This window comes from Puma concolor, chromosome B2 (assembly GCF_028749965.1).
Source record: "Puma concolor isolate L17-30 chromosome B2, mPumCon1.1.hap2, whole genome shotgun sequence".
In the NCBI taxonomy this organism is placed as follows: domain Eukaryota; kingdom Metazoa; phylum Chordata; class Mammalia; order Carnivora; family Felidae; genus Puma; species Puma concolor.
Genome location: NC_141671.1, coordinates 3,048,559 through 3,066,858, shown reverse-complemented (window position 1 = coordinate 3,066,858; position 18,300 = coordinate 3,048,559). Strand labels below are relative to the sequence as shown.

The window sequence follows — 18,300 nt, the reverse complement described above, 5'->3', positions numbered from 1 at the left end:
CCTCCTGCCGCCGCAAGTCCTCTCTCCTTGTATAGGGCCCCGCGTGCGCGTGGAGCGGCGAAGGCGTGGCGCGAGTCAGTGTCCGTGTCGGCCCTTTTGTCCTTCCCGAGTTCTCGTGCTCTGAGGAGGGCCCACAGCTCCGTTCTTTGGGCCGACCGTCCTTGCGGCAGGGCCTCTGTTTCTACGACCTCACAATCGGAGACTAGCGCGGAGACTAGCCAGACGCTGTGTCTGGCCTTCGTTCGTGAAGCTGCCGCCATCGGTGCGCAGGATGAGGTCAGGATTGTGTAAGGGCCTGTCTGATAGGTCGGCTCGGCCAGAACAGACTTCGTCCAGTGCCTCCGGACAATCATGCCCTGCGGGCAAGAAAGAGGCGGGGTTTAGGGTTTTTCCGGCTTCCGGTCTTACTCGTCGGTTCTCACTTAGCCGTCCCTGGTAACGTGTCACCCGAGCGCACGGTGGCCAGTGTTGCCCTCCGGCAGCCATCAAGGAAATAACAGAATGGGAAACCTAACATTTAGGTTTGGTCGCCACGGGCATTTGTCCGCATCCTTGATTAGAAGTGCAGTGGCTCCTAGTGCCCTCAGGGTGGCCGTCCTGCAGCAACTGAGTCATTATGCTTCGAAAGGTACGCCACCGGTCTTCGCCAAGGCCTAAATCGCTGGGTGAGAACCCCCAGGGCCGCCCCATTCTTCTCATGTACGAACAGGTTGGAATCTCGCGATATATCTGGGAGCCCCAAGGCTGGTGCCTCTGTGAGTTTTGTTTGTACGGTGGCGAAGGCCTTTTCTTTTCCGTCGTGTCTCGTGTGGCGGCCTGGCCAACTCAGCACCCTGGCATCCATATCCGACAGAATCCTGCCGCTCCCGGGAACTCTCGGACCTGCCGGAGGGTAGGGGGAGCCGGGGTGGCACAGGCTGCCTGTTTCCTTTCCACTCCCGGCATCCGTTGGCCTTGGGTGATTTTGAAGTCCAGATATTTAACTTTCCTGTCGGCAGATCCGTGCCTTTTTCTTTGACACCCGGTATCCCGCCTCTGCCAGTAGCCTGAGTGGGGCCCTGGTTCCCTCCCAGCATTGGGTCTGCGTGGGACTGGCCGGCAGGAGATCGTCCACGTTGGAGGAGGACACGTCCTAGGTCCTAGGTCCTGTTCCGGAAACCTGGCTAAGTCAGATGCCAGCGCCCCACTGAATAAGATGGGTGGATTTTTGAAGCCTTACAGCAGTCTAGTCCAAGTGAATTGCCCCTTTGCCCCCGTGGCTGGGTTTTCGCTCAAAGGCGAATAAGGGTTGACGATTAGGCACCGACTGGAGACAAAAGGCATCTTTTAAACTGAGGCCTGTGAACCATCCTGCTCCCAAGGATGTGAGTCCTCGTAGAGCGTATGGGTTAGGCAACGCTGAATGAGGCATGATGACTGCTTCATTAATGGCTCTTGGGTCCTGTACAGGATGGTAATCATTTGTCCCAGGCTTTTTTATGGGCAGCAGAGGAGTATTCTATGGGGACTGGCATCGCTTCAGAAATCCCCATTTGAGTAGCCTGTCCAAGTGTGTCTGGATCCCCAGGCATGCCTCCCGTGGGACCCCATCTTGGTGTATTTTGACAGGTCGGGCCCCAGGCTTTAGGTCAATTAGTATCAGGCAGTGGTTTTTTGGCAGACCAGGGCGGTTCCTTCTGCCCAAACTGAAGGGAGTTCGGCTTCTAGTTTGGGGGCCGCTGTTGGCTCACCGGGAGGGCAAGTATATAATCTGTTCCTCTTCCCGTGGATTCATCAGGGACAAAACCATGGGTTGGGCCTCTTTGTTTAGGTGCCGTTGCGTCTGTCCATCCGAGGTGAAGGCTATTTCTGCTCTCAACTTGGCCAGGAGGTCTCACCTAACAGTGACAGCGGGCAGTCGTGTAGATACAGGAATTCATGAACCTCCTGGTGACCCCCAGCCGGCACTGTTGGGGACCGCGCAATGGCCTTCGGGTTTGCTGCCCAGTGGCTCCTACGATGGTGACTTGTGACCCGAAAGAGGTGCCACCTGTGTGTCACCAGAGTGTTCGGCTCCGGTGTCGACCATGAAGTCTATTGTCTGGCCCTCTACCTTCATTTTGACCATGGGCTCGTGGGGGCCCAGCTGGAGAGAGCCTGGTCGTTCCTAATCAGGGTCCACTCGCGCCGGTCCGATCAGGTCAGCCTCGGGTGGTTCCGGCTGGTAGCTGGGTGGGGAAGTTTTCGTTTTTCCCTTTTGGCGGTTGGGACGTTCATTTTTCCAGGGTCCACATTCCTTGCAGAAGGCACACTGATCCTGGGTCAGTGGCGCCCTTCTCTTTTGTTCTTGCATTTCTCAGGGTGTCCGTGGGGGCCCGTCTGGCGGGGGTGGCGCCCCAAGGCCGCGGCCAGGAGAGCTGCCTGTTGGTCCATTCTTCGGTCCGTCTCCTTTCTGGCAGCTTGGTCCCGATTTACAAAACCCTGTTGGCGATTTCCAATAGTTTGGTGGCGTTCTTTCCAGTGAATCCTTCCCGGTTTTGGGGCTTCTGTCTAATGTCACACTGGGCCTGTCCCACGAAGGCAGCAATGACCATGCTCTGGTTTTGGGGGGCTTCTGGGCCGAATGGAGAGTAAACTCTGTAGGTCTCACATAATCTGTCATAGAAGTCAGCTGGACTCTCTTCTGGCTTTTGTAGGACCTCGGATACTTTTGCCATGCGGGTGGGCTTTCTGGCCCCGCTTTTACCCCTTGGAGGAAGGTGAGTTGGTATCTCTGTAACCGGGCCCTTCCCTCCTCCGTGTCGGGGTCCCGGCGGGGCTCCTCTTCGGGCACAGCCTCCCGTGCCCAAGCCTCAACATCTAGTTGTCCACCTGGTGCCTGGGTCTGGAGCCATTTTCTGGCTTCAATGACAATTCGTGGGCGCTCTTCCGTGTTGAAAAGGGTGAGCAGAGGCTGCTTACCGTCGACCCAGGCAGGACGGGGGGTCTGGACCAGGGACTCTAGGAGTTTCGCCTGCGGTCTCTCAGATCGGGCGGGTGTGGTGTTTGCAGTTGATGAGGTCAGCAGTGGAGAACGGTCGGTAGCAGAAAACCGATCCTCCCTCTTTTGGGGTCTTAACGGGACCTATATTCTCTGTGGACCCTTTGTTTCCTGTAACAGCAACTGCACTGCCGTTGGGGGTCCTGGACCTTGAGCCACAGACCCAAGCACCGGTTCGGGCGACCCTGGGAGGGGTGGGCTAGCCGCTGGTGGAGGCGAAAGCGACGGAGGTGGACTGTTGGGCAGGTGAGGTTCCCCTCTCTTGAGCGGTGGGGCATAGAGGGCATATGGTGGTGGAAATGGAAGGGCTTCTGGATTTTCTGGGAGGATGGGGGGCGTTTTTTCCTGCTGTGAGGTCTTCTTCTCGGCCTGTGCCACCAAGACCCTACATTGTCCCTTACTATTAATGCAGAACCGGACCCAAGGAGGCTGGACTTGGGCTGTTTCCAGCCACTGATCAATGTATGGGAATTGATCCGAGGGGCCAGGGTCTCCAGTAACTACTTTATAAACAGCTCGGACCGTGGGGACATCTAGGGTGCCCTCAGAGGCCAGCCTGCACCGAACGTGGGCCATCCTAATTCACAGACCGTGCAGAATTTCCCAGGGATCAGTCTTATCCCATAGTCTCCCGAGAACGCCTTCTTGATCACGCAATCCAGTATAGTCGGCTTTGAGGAGCCCGCTCCCATGATGGTCTCCGGGGAGGCGGTCTGGACCCTCCCAGGTACAGTGTCACAAGACAGGAGGATACTGTCCCTTCGTCCGCCTGGCTGCTCCCCTCGCTGGGATTTGGGCGCCTCTTAGCTTTGGCAGGTCAGTATCTTGGATCAGGTGTGTCGGGAGGGACAGCGTCCCCTGGGCCCTGATGCTGCCTTCAGCCGGAGGAAATGGAAAGAGGTCTCCAGGGAACCGCGGGTTAGGACTCATGCAATCAGCGCGGGGGAAATGTTTAAAGCGTTGAGAGAAAAAACTACCGGTGTGGGATTCCGTATGCCGAGAAACTATCCTCCGGAGCGAAGAAGGGATTTCTCCGGCAGAAGTAGAAGGAATCCCGTGTCATAGACGGGCCTTGCAAGAAATGTTAAAAAGAAGTAAGGCAGAGAGAAGGCGAACGAGGAGGTGAGGAAACAAATCAAGGTAGACTGAGGGAGGCTGTGTTCCGGTGCCCGATGGGCACCCTCTGGGGCTCTGGAGGCTTGGGTGGGGGTGGGGGCAGGGAGAGGTCCAGTGACCGCGTGGGCCTCAGGGAACGGGGCTGGGGAGGAAGACCAGAGGCTTCCTCCCTAGAGGCTAAGGGCCCAGACTCCAAATCTTGTGGGCCCGGTCCTGTGCTGGGGGCACGGATCTGTTTTGCCGGGATCCACGTCGTGCACATCAATCGGTCACCTTCCTCCTCTGCAGCGTCTTCCTACCCTCGGTCTAGCTGCCCAGGGGCTCAGCCTGCCTCCGAGAGAAGGAAAGACTCCGATGCAGTGGCTGGAATGAAGGCTGGCGGAACAGGCCACTGTGGCATAAGGATTGTTTTGAGCGGAAGTCAGTGGAGAAGCCGCAGATACAAGAGGCTCTCTGCACCGCCCCCCCCCTTCTCCCCCTCCCCCAGCCCCATCCACCCCCATGTGCCTAAAAGCCGGGCAGAAGTTTACAGAGTTGTCCGTCTTCCCCTCCGTGCTGGGAAACACAAAAGGTGTCGACCCTTGTCAGGGAGAAGGCACGGACAGAGTGTGTCCCAAACGTCCGCTGGCTTACCGTGCGCGACCCGGTCACCTCCCCTGCCGCCCCTCCCCCCCCCCCAACTCTTTTCTCGCGTCTTCAGCGGCGGGGCGGGGGGATTGGGATTTGGGCGGAGCTCCTCGTCCTGCGGGTACGCGTGAGGCGCGCACGTTAGTAAACGATTTCTTTTGCGCTGCTGTTGTTACTGAGTTACTGAGACCGGAGGGCTGGAGAGAGAATTACTTCTCCTCCCCGGCAAGGGTGATGGCCCCCACGCCCTGCGCGTCCCGGAGCCGGGAAAGCAGTTTCCGAGAGGCCGGCGCGGGATCTGGTGCCACACGCCGCGCGAGGACAGCCGCGCAGGGGCCGCGGGAACCGGGCGCAGGGGACACCTGTTGCGGCCACCACCGCGCGAGCCAGCAGGAGCCGGGCGCAGGGGACAGCGGCCACCACCGCGCGGGCGGCGGGAGCGGGGCGCAGGGGGGGGGTACCCGGCTCACCCCGGTTGCCAGGCGAAGGGGCGGCGCGCGGGGGGGGGCGGTCAGCCCGGCGTCCGTGTGCCTTCCTCCCCCCGCCAGCGGGCGGCCGAGTCCAGAGCAGCTCCCGGGTGCGCGTCCGCGCTCCCGCTGCCGAGCAAGCCGCTCGGGCCGCCGCGCCACCTGCTTCCCGGAGAAGGCGGCCCGGCAGCGACCGCGGCGGGAGCGGGGGGTGGGAGGTGGGGGGTGGGGGGGGACAGGGGCGGGAGAGGCGAGGGGCAGCCCGGCGAAGGGGCTGCTCCTTCATCTGATAAAACATAAGAGCCGGGGCGCCTCCCGCGGAGCAGAGTGGCGCAGCGGAAGCGTGCTGGGCCCATAACCCAGAGGTCGATGGATCGAAACCATCCTCTGCTAACCGGACCTTTTGGAGGAAGATGGCATTCGGGCTCATAGTAGTCACCCCTGACATAGTGCCTGATTTCTAGAAACGTGTGGTACGTTCATCCTTTCTCCTTCAAATGATAGCATGACTCTCTCATGGCTCGTTTCAGAGCAGAGGCAAATCTTCGAGGAGGGAGAAGGGGAGATGACAGGTGCCGAGCTTCCTTCCGGCAGGCGGTCAGCGCACCTGGAGGGGGCATGTGACCGTTGTCGCGCAGTTTTCTTACGCCTCAAGGAGAAGCATTGCTTACTTTTGCCCAGGCCGCTGGTTACTGCAAACCTGCCTTTTTACTTGGGTGGGGTTTTCTGCTTCTTTCACTCGCGTGTCTCTTCCTGCGCACGATCTTATGACACTCATTTCGAGCGCATCGTAATGGGCTGCAAATTCTTCTCTGAAGCAATGTTATGTGCCGGAACCGGGAAGGTGTCTTTTATAGCCTCTCCTTGTCCATACGTGCGCAAACTAGATTCACGGAAACGTTAGGAGAAACACAAGAAGCAAAGAAGTTAGATGTGAAATGGTAGAAAACACTGGAAGCCACTAGAATAAAACATTCCAAATGGACACCAAGTTCCATGGACAAACGAGGAAGCAAAATAGTCCTTCTGACACATTTGCGGAAGACAAATTTTACAAAGAAAATTACTAATCGATATACTTTTTAATGTGTGCCTGGGCTGTGACGAGGGGACAGAGACTCTTCTGAACAGCGGGACCCCCACAGGGCAAGATAGCCGAAGGGAAAGTTCGAGTAATCATGTTCATGCAGGAGTTTAGTGGTGAAGACGTTCCTGTTGGGCAAGACCAGTCCTCTTCGACGTATTCTGCTTGTTTGGCCCCTAAAAGCATTTTCACCTTAACTGTCCAGAGTGAGGAATACGTACACAAGCAGCATTAGTCACAGATGGCCAGGGAAGCTGGTGATGTAAAAGGGTAGAACTGGGCATAAAGGAATATGGAAGAACGTTTCTCTGAGTGCACTTTCTGGTAAGCCTTTACCTTTCGAAAGCTACATTTGTGAAGGTTCTGCAGTTTCAAAAATTAATATGAAATCAACAAGATGGGAAGGGGAGGGATGAAAACCCAAAACTGAAAGCCAATGAGCTGAATTCTTTTTTTTCTTTTTTAATATTTTTCATGTTTACTTATTTTTGAAAGAGAGAGAGAGAGAAGGGCAAAGAGAGAGGGAGACACAGAATGTGAAGAGGCTCCAGGCTCTGAGCCGGCAGCACAGAGCCCCCACGTGGGGCTCGCACCCACGAACCGGGAGGTCGTGACCTGAGCTGCAGTCGATGCCTAACGACTGAGCCCCCCCGGGCGACCCCGGAAGACTCTTGTTTAAAATAGAATATCTGACACTGTGATGCGGCCTCGGCTGCTGCTGCTGCCTCGGCACCTCGTGCTGGTCTCCAGGCGCCAGCTGTGGAGAAATCCTTTCCCCCCCCACGCTCCTCATTTTCCTTCCCCCCATCCCGCCCCGCCTCAGCTCTGCACCTGCCGCTCACACCTCTGCCCGCCGCTCACCCCTGCGCCCACCGCTCGCACCTGCGCCCCCTCCCCCGCTCACACCTGCGCCCCCCACACCTGTGCTCTCCACGCTCGTCTCCACCCACCGCTCACACCTGCGCCCCGCACACCTGTGCTCTCCACGCTCGTCTCCACCCACCGCTCACACCTGCGCCCCGCACACCTGTGCTCTCCACGCTCGTCTCCACCCACCGCTCACACCTGCGCCCCTCCCCCGCTCACACCTGTGCCCACCTCTCTCACCTGCGCCTGCTGCTCATCCTTCCGCCTGGGCGTCACGGTTCTTCCCGAGGCTTCTTCCGCTGCCTTGATCCGGGCTTCGGCTTCGCTGCTCCCAGTAGGTTTCCTCGGCACCCCAATTGCCCCCATCGGACCCGCACATGGTTTGCTCCTTTAACAGCATCCTCCCTCCCGCCCGCCAGCAAGCTCCCAGCGCGGGACCGTCCTGCCGCCTTGCGCTCCGTGGGGTCCCCGCCGCCGTCCAGCGCAGCGTCCAGGTCAGCTCGTGCCCGGAGCAGGAGCCGCAGCGCACCCTGTCCCCATCCTCACCGGAGCCGGGTGGCTCACCCCCCTTGTGTCCCAAATCTGCTGTGTGTCTTTCCGAATGTCTCTTTAATCCCCCCCCCCCCATCCCATCTGACCCCCAACGTCCTTGCTCCTGAGGGCTGGGCTGTGATTAAAGGCAGACGAGGTCCTGGTTTGCGTGGCCGCGACCGAGGTCACCTGCAGAAAAGGTCCAGCTCGCTGCACTCCCGGCGCTTGGCCTCATCCGCGCTCGTCTTCCCGGACTCAGTGATACACTTTCGGCGGACGCCGTGGGGCCCCCGCCCTCGGCTGCCGCGGCCGCACCTTGAACGAGTCCCTGTCTGTGGAAACGGGCCGAGCGTTTTGGGAGCTCAGCCGCAGGAAGCAAGGCTGCGCGCTGAACTTGCTGGAGGTTCTCCGGCCCTTCCAGCCCCGGGCTCCGCTTCCGATGCCTCCAGCTCAGAGTGAACCTTCCCGGATTCCCCACGTAAATCCTTTGATTCACGCGAATTACACCCACCCTCGTGTGATGCCAGGATGTGGAGCTGCCACCCAGTTTGTAAGTCTCTTGCTGCCACCGGACGAGGTAAGTGCGGTCCTGCTGAAGGGACAGGGCGCGGTCAGACCGTCGATGCAGTTTTTCCAGGCACCTCAGAAAGAGCGCAGACAACGCTCTGGTTTATTTTGCAAGTAGCCAGAGAAGAGTGGGGGGAATCAGAAGAAGGGACAGGGAATAGTGGAGCAGAGAAAAACAGGGTCAGACTGTCCTTGGGGTGCAGATCGTGTCCCCAGAGACGGAGCCCTGGGCCCGATTCGTGCAGACTGTGAGCTGTATCATTCCAGACGCCCTCAGACAAATGCTCCAGACTTTGACGACCGCCGTCGTTATTTTCTGCATCCCTTCAAAGCCTGCCAGGCTCGCCAAGGGGACCCTGTTGTGTTCAAGGGCACCGGTGTCTTTGCTCTGAGGTAGGTAATGAGGCAGAGACCCACAGGACTTGGGACCCAGCTCCCGAGGCCTCTCTCCAGGCTGATGAGCTCATGTCTATGTTCACCAGAAGCGACTTAGCCCTCAGCTCTTTACCAGAAGCTGGAAATTAAAAATGAAACATTATTGGAATCTCCAGCCCTCCTCCCCCCCTTTATCTTCCTATTCCCCTGTACCTGGAAATTTCAATAACCTAAGGGAAGAATGCTCTAAGGGAATTAAAATGTATTAAAAGAAACTCTAAACAGAAAATTTTTAGCATTGTCAGAAGTATACAGAGAGGGAAATAGATACATTTAAAAATGGATACAAGGCAATTAACATACAACAAAGCTAATATTTCCATCCAGGAAGTGAAGGCGATTTTAAAACAAATTGTGATGGTGTAACTAACTTGACCTATGGAAGAAAACAAAGATGGACATTTACTCTCAACCGTGTTAAAAATCAAGTTCCAGATAGACTCGTGACTTAGATACAAAATATAAATTAATAAAATACGTAGTTGCAATTAATAAGAGAACTCAGAAAAAAATTTACTTGGAAACTATTGGATATTTAAGCGACGAAGGTTTAAAACAATACTCTTCAATAAAAGTTTACGAAATCATAATAAAACACCTTAACTCAAATGTACACAAACAGAAGGGGAAATCCACCTGAAAATTAGCAATGAACCAGTCAGAGATGATGTAAAAGGGCTGCTTTGGTCTATGACTTCATTGTTTGAACCAAGAACAGTTTCAAGCAATTTTAATTCTGTATTTTTGTGCTTTCACACGTTTTCCAGCGCTCTTCTAAAATATTTCCTCATAAATTTAAATCACTCCCAAGAATGTAACTTGCAGCATATGTAAACTTAAGAAAGAATCCAATCAATGATTGAATACTGTTCATTGGAAACTAAAAGCTTTAACGATCTACATGCACTAAGATTCTCTAAAAATATACTTGGTGAAAGAAATAAGACAGAGAAAGACAAATACCTTATGATCTCATTTACATGTGAGATCTAAAACAAACCTGAAACTAATATAATGTTATATATTATTTATACCTCAATTAAAAAAATATGGCATGCTTTTAAGAGTTGAAAGTGCTCATGAATTCTCTTTTAAAAATATTTCTGTTCTATATCTGCCACAGAATTTTATCCCAATATATTGCATTTTTACGCTTAAAGGCTGTGATTAATGACTCAATTATCCTAGTCTAAAACAAAATCATATAAAAATTGAGGTATGATTTTTAGTTATTTCAGGTGTGTAAGTCTCTCTACTTTAAATGTTTTTCTTCTTGTTTGAGCAGCCATTAAACATAATAGCATGCAAGAAAACATTAAACATACTTTTTCATAAGTACAGGATATGAAAAATAATATTATACTGGAACTTAATGAAAGTGATGGGACTTCCTTCCCTTCCCTCCCCCTCTTACAGTCACGTGTCTGCGGATGGAATGGAATGGAACGGAGCGGAATAGAAACGGTTTGGAAAAGATAGTAAAACGACCAGTAGTTTATAGAAAGGTAGGGATCAAATTGAAAAAGGAAACCTAAGGTCCCACCGAGATTTGAACTCGGATCGCTGGATTCAGAGTCCAGAGTGCTGACCATTACACCATGGGGCCCACCTAGCCACCTTCCCCCCTAATTTGGTGACATAGTTCTTCTTGCCCAAGTCCCCCGATCTATAAGCACAGGTGACTTTTCCTCCTCCGGGATGGAGTCGTGGACGGTCACCTGTCGCACACCTCCTACCCCAGGGTCTTACTGGAAAACACCGGCTTCCAAACGTCACCAACCCTCTTCCCCTTTTACCTGCGTATTCCCCCCAAGCGGTTCCGGAACGGGGTGCTCCGGGCCCCTAAATAGGAGCACAGGTGAGGTCGTGACCCGGGCCGAGCCGTCACCGAGGTTCAGGTTTTGTGACAGGTGTTTGTATTGTTACCTCACGTGAGGCTCACACGCGCCCTGGGAGGTGGGGACACCTGAGACCGAGGCCTGCGGTCCTTCACTCCGCTTGCTTATCAAGGCTGATTTCCTTCTGCGGGCCCTGCACCTGCGCGGGGGACCGGGGACGGGACTGGAGGAGGGTCCCTGCAGCCCTGGGGCACCTGTGTGTGTGTGTGTGTGGGGGGGTGGGGACCGGTGACGGGGAGGGAGGAGGGTCCCTGCGGCACCTCTTTGGGGGTGGACTGGGGACGGGGAGGGAGGAGGGTCCCTGCGACCCTGGAGCACCCGTGTGTGTGGGGTCCGGTGGCGGGAGGGAGGTCCCTGCGGCTCCGGCACCAGCCCCGCGCCCTCCAGTCCTCTCCCCGACGGAAAGCGGATGTGAGAGGCGTTCGCACGTGACTCGGGGAATGCGTGTCGTGGGGCGCACCCTGGACATAGCGGAGTAGCGTACGGACCTGGCACCTGCTGGAGCGACACGGGGGCCTCCCGCCCGCCGCCGCCCTTTCGTTGGCTGCGTGCGCGCTCTGGGTGCTTTCCCAGGATGCGGAGCCTGTGGGCGCGGGACAGCCCGGCCGGGCTGCCCCCCGGGATTTCAGGATCCGGAGCCCGTGGGCGCTGGGCCGCCGGGCCGGGCCGCCTCCCCAGATTAAAGGATTTTGCGGCGAAGCGCTGCGAGGACGGCGCGCCCCCTGGTGGACACAGACGGCAAAGCGCAACAAAGCGCCGCGAAACCAGGCCGCCCCCAACACCCCAACACCCCAACCCCGGAGGACCGAACCCCGCAACGCGCCGTTCTCCCTGTAAATACGGGGCTTCTTGCGGGGTCCGCTCGCAGAGCGAGTTTTGCAGGGTGGCTCTTTCTGGAAAGCGGGGCTGGGAATCTTCCTGAAGCCTAGAACAGGTGCAGGTCGTATTCGCGCAGAGTGGGTAGGAACTCCTCGGGACGGAGGGTGCAAATCCTCCGCGGGTCCTTCAATCCGCCAAGACCCGGCGCAGATGAGGAAAAGGTCCTGCCAAAGAACACTGCGCCGGGAAAGCCCCGACATTTCTCATCCCTCCACGAAGCCAGCCAGAGGTGAACACACTAGTTCAATCACAGTTTCCGACGCCAAAGGAAAAAAAGAATCCCAACGACCTTGACCTTGGGAGGTTCAGGGAGGGCCCCTGACTTGAGCAGCAGCGGCTCCCCGTTTATCAGCACGTCTGTGCTCCTGCTGGGCGCCTCCTGGGGGTTTCCCTCCGCCCGCAGGTGAGCCGGCTGAGAGCCCGGGTGTGACCTGAGCGGGCGCCCAGCAAGGGCACCGTCCAGGAGCCTGTGTCTCCGTCCTGCGCCCTCGGAGACGAGATCGGCGCACCCTCAGCCCAAGTCCGCTTCCCGTGCCCACTCCGAAGTCTTCAGCGAACGCACGATTAGTGCGCTCCGGAGGCGGGCCTCGGGGGCTGGGCAGGAATGCAGGGAAAGGGGCCTTTGTTCCCGGAAGTGAGTTCTTGCCCAAAACAGGCGAAATACGGTGGTCCGACCCCCTCCTCCTCCCTTTAGCCACTGAGCGGCCTCATTAAGACCACTCGTTGTGGACATTCATCTCCAGGGAGACTTCCGCTCGGGTCTGGGGGCAAATCTCGTTCTTAGCGGGTGTAGACTCGGGATCATGGAAGGAGAAGGAGTGAGAAGGAACCGGGTTCGGGTTCTGGGATGGGTGAGTCAGTCCGGGTGCACGGCCAGGGCCCGTGGGACCCAGACCTGAAAGGTGAGCGGGCGTCAGGGCTGACCCCTCCCCCTCGCTCAGGAGGGAGGGTTCCCTGCACGAGGAATTGAAACCCGACGCGGGCTGAGAAGGGCAACGCGGAGGAGGCACTGACGCCCGGGGCCAGGGAGCCAGCGGCGGCCCCAGGGAGAAGGGCCGCAGGGTGCAAGTTGGGTTTTGGAGAACACGAGGGCAGAGGGGGAGGGCGAAGACACTGAGTGGGTAGAAAACGAGAAGAGAGGGGGGAAGAACGGAAAGAACAGAAATACTTCCACCCCGGCTGGTGACTAGAAGCTGACGCGGGAGCCTGCGAGGGGCAGGAACAGTGACAGGCGCACGAGGCAGGAGATGCGGGCAGGTTAGGGCCGCGATCGTGCTGCGGCGAGAATTCTGCAAGCGACCGGCACGGGCGTCCACGCAGCACGACTCACGTGCAAGAAGGAATCTCGGAGGCGTGCAGCTCGCCCAGGGGAGGGGGTGGGGCGAGGGGGCCTGCAAGGGCTGGGGGCCGCGGGAAGCTCCGAGGGGTCGAGGGGGGCCGCAAGGGCTGGGGGCCGCGGGCAGGGGACCGTTCGCTCTGCGGGCCTGGGCTTGGTGAGAGCGTCCGATGGAGGAGGCCAAGCACGGGGAGGGCGGACCCGCTCAGACCGGGTATTGATCCCTTCTCAGCTCAGATCCCTTTTCCAGCCTCACAGTAACCTGGCCATTCCTCGTAAGACGGAAGTCCTTCTGTGTGCACAACCTCCTCTGTAGGAATCCAGCCAAGGGCACACGTGGGAGACACGAGTCCCGCCCCCCTCCCCTCCGCCCCCAATCTGGATCTGGGAGCAGTTTACAGGATTGGAGACTGCTTCTTGTGCGCGTTCCTCCGCGGGGTCTCGCTGGCGCGGGCGGGCTCTGGCTTCCGGTAATATTATTGGTCGTTAGGGCTTCGTATGGGCTGCCTTACAGGGGGAGAGGGTCGTTTTAAGAGAGATCACGGGAAGAAAAATAGAAAAAAAAAAAAAAATTGGCAAAGAGAAGCCCAGAAGGTCCCACCGAGATTTGAACTCGGATCGCTGGATTCAAAGTCCAGAGTGCTAACCATTACACCATGGGGCCGGCGGGTGCCGTTGCTTAGCAGGTATCCCTTGTGATAAATATTCATCACTGAGGCGCTGCATCCTAATTCCCAGATTTTCATTTTTTTCCTCCTCCTCCTTTCCCCCCCCCCAGTAAAGCTGTACCGCCCCCTGCAGGCGCATTTTGGAAATGTGTGAGTGCTTTGGCTGTCTCCATGGCTGGGGGCACCAATGGCTGTTACAGGTCACGACCGGAGAGGCCGAAGGCCTGACCTACTCAGGACAGTCTTCTACAAAGACTGGTCCTTAGGACTGCGCGGCTTTGGTGGCACCACCTTCTATGCCCTTCATCCGGTTTTCAGGCGCCTTTTCTAACTGAAATTCCTGCTCCCACCTTTGCACCCGTCTGTCCATAGTGAATCGTCTCATGGACATCTGGCAGGACGCTGTCGGACTTCGTTAGGGTTTTGAGGTTAATTCTGACGTGGGAAGTCACAGTTTCTGGTCGGGGGTGTTGGGAGACTCACGGTTGGAATCCTAAGTCACCACAGGAGAAGTCTGACCGCTGTGAGGCCGCCGTACTGTTAAGTAGCCCGGACCCGCGTCAGTGTACTGGCCCACAGTGTCAACACACAGGCGTGGGAATAAAGATGCCGTCAGGTGATTGTCGCCCTCCGCAGCTATGCCGAGAGTCACCCCAAGTCGGTGAACTCCCACCTGAGCTCCAGACATCTTGGAGCACATCCTGACCACAGAATCCACGAATATAACGAAATGTTTCTTATGGTACCAGGTTTGGGGCTGGTTTCCTATGCAGTAACGGTAACCAGAGAAACTTCTAGAAACAGGAATTTTCCCTGTCTACTCCCTCAGTATTGCCCAGTAGGATTGTCCTCAATTTGTCGTCACCATAAGTAATATGTTAATGGACATCAGCGTTCGTGTCTTCTTATGGGCCTATTTAAGAACTTGCGATAGGCCTCCCAACATGATGATTGTTTCCAAAATTGTTGGCCCTGGGGTCTGCAAGAGTGGGATGGAATTTGAAAAGTTAAAAATATGAAGTAGATGATTAAGGCTAAGAAGAACCCCCCCTCCCCCCTCCCAAAGACGCCCTCTAAGGGCCATGTATTGTTATATGAAGCGGAAAAAGACATTTGTGGGTCATCACTCACGCAGTGTCGTTCCAGAGTCTGCCTGGTGCTGGGGGTATGGTGGAGAACGGGGTTCATCTGTTAGAAGTCACCTCTTTAGGGAGAGTGTTACAAGAATACCCTTCGCTGCCCTGGATCCAGATCCTAGCGCATGTGAGGCCATCGGCTCTCATTTTGCGGCGCTAATTTCCAACAGCTGCCTAAAGAATCTTCGGGTTTGTGAGGTTCTATGCAGGAAGCAAGTTGCACTACGAGGAAGAGGCAGACGTGGGAACCTCAAAACTTCTCCCCTCATGGGTCCCTTTGCTGTGCCCACACCAGCCTCTCTGGCTGTTCCAGAAGATGCTAAGCAGGGAGCTGACTTGGGTACTTTGCACAGGTCCCTTCCACCTGGAGTAGCTTCCCCTAGATGGTGTTTCTCTCTCCACTTGATGTCAGTGATGTCCACCGTCCCTGTCCGCCTACCCTCCTTCACATCGTGCACCTGGGTGGCTCCATCAGTGAAGCATTTGACCTTGACTCAGGTCACGATCTCACGGTTTGTGGGGTCGGGCTCTCGGCTGTCAGTGCTGTTAGTGAGGAACCTGCCTCAGGTCCTCTGACTCTCTGCCCCTCCCTTGCTCACTCTCGCTTTCTCTCTCAAAGAGAGACAAACATTGAAAAATTTTTGAAAAAAAAAACTTGTGACTCCCAACTCCCTAGCCACTTCCTTGCTTTATTTCATACAAACTACTCAGCCAGGAGCTGACGTAGAACAGATTTAATTAATTAGTTAATTTATTTGTCTGGCTCGCTCCTCCCCTCCACGTGCCACTTACACAGTAACTTCCGCAGCCTTCTTTTCCCAGTGTTTCTCCAATGCCAGACTAGTGGCTTCCATACAAGAGAACGCTCTTATTTTATGATTAAATTAATTTTCTTTACACTGGCTGATTGGATCACACAGAGGTCAAATTACTGGCTCTCCGATGATTTGTCTGACTTATAATTGGGATTTGCAACAATGCGTATACTTTTCTTATTCCCCTAGTGCACGATGCTTAATGATTTTCCTGTTACACACGTGGCCTGAAGCTCCACGGACTATTCGGACCTTTGTCACATCTCCTGTTGTTATGCCCAGCATTCGTGATCCCCAAAGACCACCAGGGAGCCGAGTCCGATGCAAAAGCAAAGAGCCTTTATTCGAGCTAGCTCGAGCTCAATCCCCTACCCGCACGGACGCAGCGGTGAGATACCCCAGAGAGAGCGGGTTTCAAAAGCACAAAGGTTTTATAGGGATCATGGCCTTAGCCGATTGGCTGGGGAAGGGTTGTGGCCTCAGCCGATTGGCTGCCAAAGTGTGGTCCCAGATCAGCAATTATCAGCATCACCTGGAACTTGTTAAAAATGCAACTGTTGGGCGTGGTGGTCACAGACCCACTGAATCAGACAGACACTCTGGGGGTGGCGCTCAGCAATCTGTGTTTGAACAAGTCTTCCAGGAGATTCTGATGCACCTGAAGTGTAAGAACCACTGTGTCTGAGGCTCTCTAACATGTTTGGCCTCAGTGTATACAGAACGTTTCTCACTGGTCACCTATTAACCATTGGCTGTGAGCCTTGCTGTGCTGTGTAAATACCTAGCACCAAACACCATCCCCAGAGACTCTGATGAGTTGGTTTGGGGAGGGGTAAAATGCTCCCAGGTCATTCTAAGCCTGCACAGGGTTGAGGGCTCCGGCCTCTGGCCCCTCCCTGAGAGAAGCCCTCCCTCTTCTACTCACACTTTCCACGCCTCTCACACTCCCCTTCCTCCCACCTCAGACTTCGGAAGAATGCATCATTCGGTAGCCTGCTTTCTTAGAAAACAAGTTACTCAAGGAGAGGAGGCGTGGTCTGAGGTTTGAGCGGGAACTTCTTTCTGCGGCCACGTCGGGGACACAGTCACTAGTCGGCCGGCCTAGGTCTGCTCTTTCGCCATCTTATCTCTTGTTAACGTGAGCTGCGACAGACTGAAGCGGAAGTTCTTGTAGGAAAATGTGAGGTTAAAGGAAACCGATTTAGAAAAAAACTTGCACGAAAGAAGATGGGGACTGTTTCTATACTAAACACCAAGAAATAAAAACCGAAAAATTCTCTTCCTCCTGGCAATGGCCAATTAGAAAGAAGGACCTCCTGGATGGTAGAAGATAAGGCCCACTTCTCTCGCATGAAATAAAACCCTCTTCAACTTCTTTTCTATTTCTTCACGTAGAATATAAAGTCAAGCCTGCCCAGTGAGGCCCTGTCTGCACCACCGTACTGCGTCCCATATGGAGTTCTGGGCCAGTGTTCAAAGCTGCTACCCAGCAGTTTGTTTGCGGGTGATAAACACAGAGGAGTGTCATTAGATTTGTAAGGGGGTCTCCTAGGACCTCAGAACACGAGACATTGTTGCACAGCCTTCCAGCATTTATCTCCGAAGCGGGCACTTCTCATCCATTGGCTTCTTTGATCATAGGCTACAGAGGCAACAATGTTGCATATGAAATCTTTCCTTTAAGCCGGTCATAAATTCTTCTGAGCTTCTTCTACTGGTTCCAAAATAGTGATACTTTCTTTTTCTCCTTCATGCTCATGGAGCAACGAGATCCTATGAATGCTGGGCTAATTTAATAAGTAATTTGAGAGCCCGCTTCACTCGAATAGCCATCCAGTTATATTGGCGTGTAGAATTTTGCATATTTCGGAATCTTACTTGGTAAGCCCTTCACAATTCGTATTAGTTGCTTTATCCCGAAGGCCTGCCATTTTCAGAAGCCTGCGCAGAGTACAGAATGAAGCCTTTGGTATAACATTCCCTCAGACTAATGGCCCATGGACTGCTGCCTTCTGCCTCCCCTTGTAGACTTTAGTCCCACCAACGATTACTGATTCCTTGAATGTGATAACCCCTTTCCTACTTCTTCTGCCTAGAATGTTGTTTTGTATGATCCCCACCCCTACCGGTAATATCACCTGTCCTGTGCTCCTTGGGTTTTCCATACACATCTCTGCCAAGGCATTTATTATGTGCGTTTTATCTGTATTTGAGCAGGGGGAATTCTTAGATTTATTTATTTTTTCGTTCATTCATTCATTTATGGGCAGTGCACGCCTGATTTAAAATTCGGAGAGCATAAAAGGGTTACAGTTGAAAAGATCCTCCCTGAATCGTTGGCAGTTTATCTAGTATCCTTCTAGAGGCATTTTACAATCATACAAACATACGTATACAAAATTCTCTGCGCACTATCCTGTGCCTTACTTTTTGCACTAGCCAGTAATGGAGACCTTCACATATCGATACCTGGAGAAGCCTAATAGTACCCAGTGGTTACAAATGTGGATTCTGAAGCTAGATTCTTTAAAAAGTATGTTTGCATTACTTATTGGCTGTGCAACCTCAGGCCGTTTACTCAACCTCTCTGAATCCCCACTTTATAATCTGTTATAAAACAGGCATAGTAGTAATTTCACTCATAAGGTTATTATAAAGATTAAAGGTTGGAATTTATGTGAGGAATCTTTTAGGACCTCGTCTGGCACGTGGTAAGCAATACATATTAGCTACTGCTATTATGAAAAAGAGCATTTTTATTTGTTTTTACCATCAGAATAATGCACCGTAACTTATCGCTTTGTTTTTGATCACTCAGATTGCTTCTAGTCTCTTGTACTATAAACCGGGCTGCT

General features: G+C 54.4%; 1 protein-coding gene and 3 non-coding genes across 4 annotated transcripts in view; 1 reads left to right on the top strand and 3 right to left on the bottom strand.

The window, feature by feature from the left end:
* Positions 1-18,300, bottom strand: part of LOC147580609 (histone H2B type 1-C/E/F/G/I) — a 505,297-nt gene that overhangs the window by 484,565 nt on the left and 2,432 nt on the right. The gene's annotated exons all lie outside the window — the stretch shown is intronic.
* Positions 5,551-5,622, top strand: TRNAM-CAU (transfer RNA methionine (anticodon CAU)). Its single transcript has one exon. It is a non-coding gene; the product is annotated as a tRNA-Met (tRNA).
* On the bottom strand, positions 10,248-10,319 carry TRNAQ-CUG (transfer RNA glutamine (anticodon CUG)). Its single transcript has one exon. It is a non-coding gene; the product is annotated as a tRNA-Gln (tRNA).
* On the bottom strand, positions 13,419-13,490 carry TRNAQ-UUG (transfer RNA glutamine (anticodon UUG)). The gene has a single exon. It is a non-coding gene; the product is annotated as a tRNA-Gln (tRNA).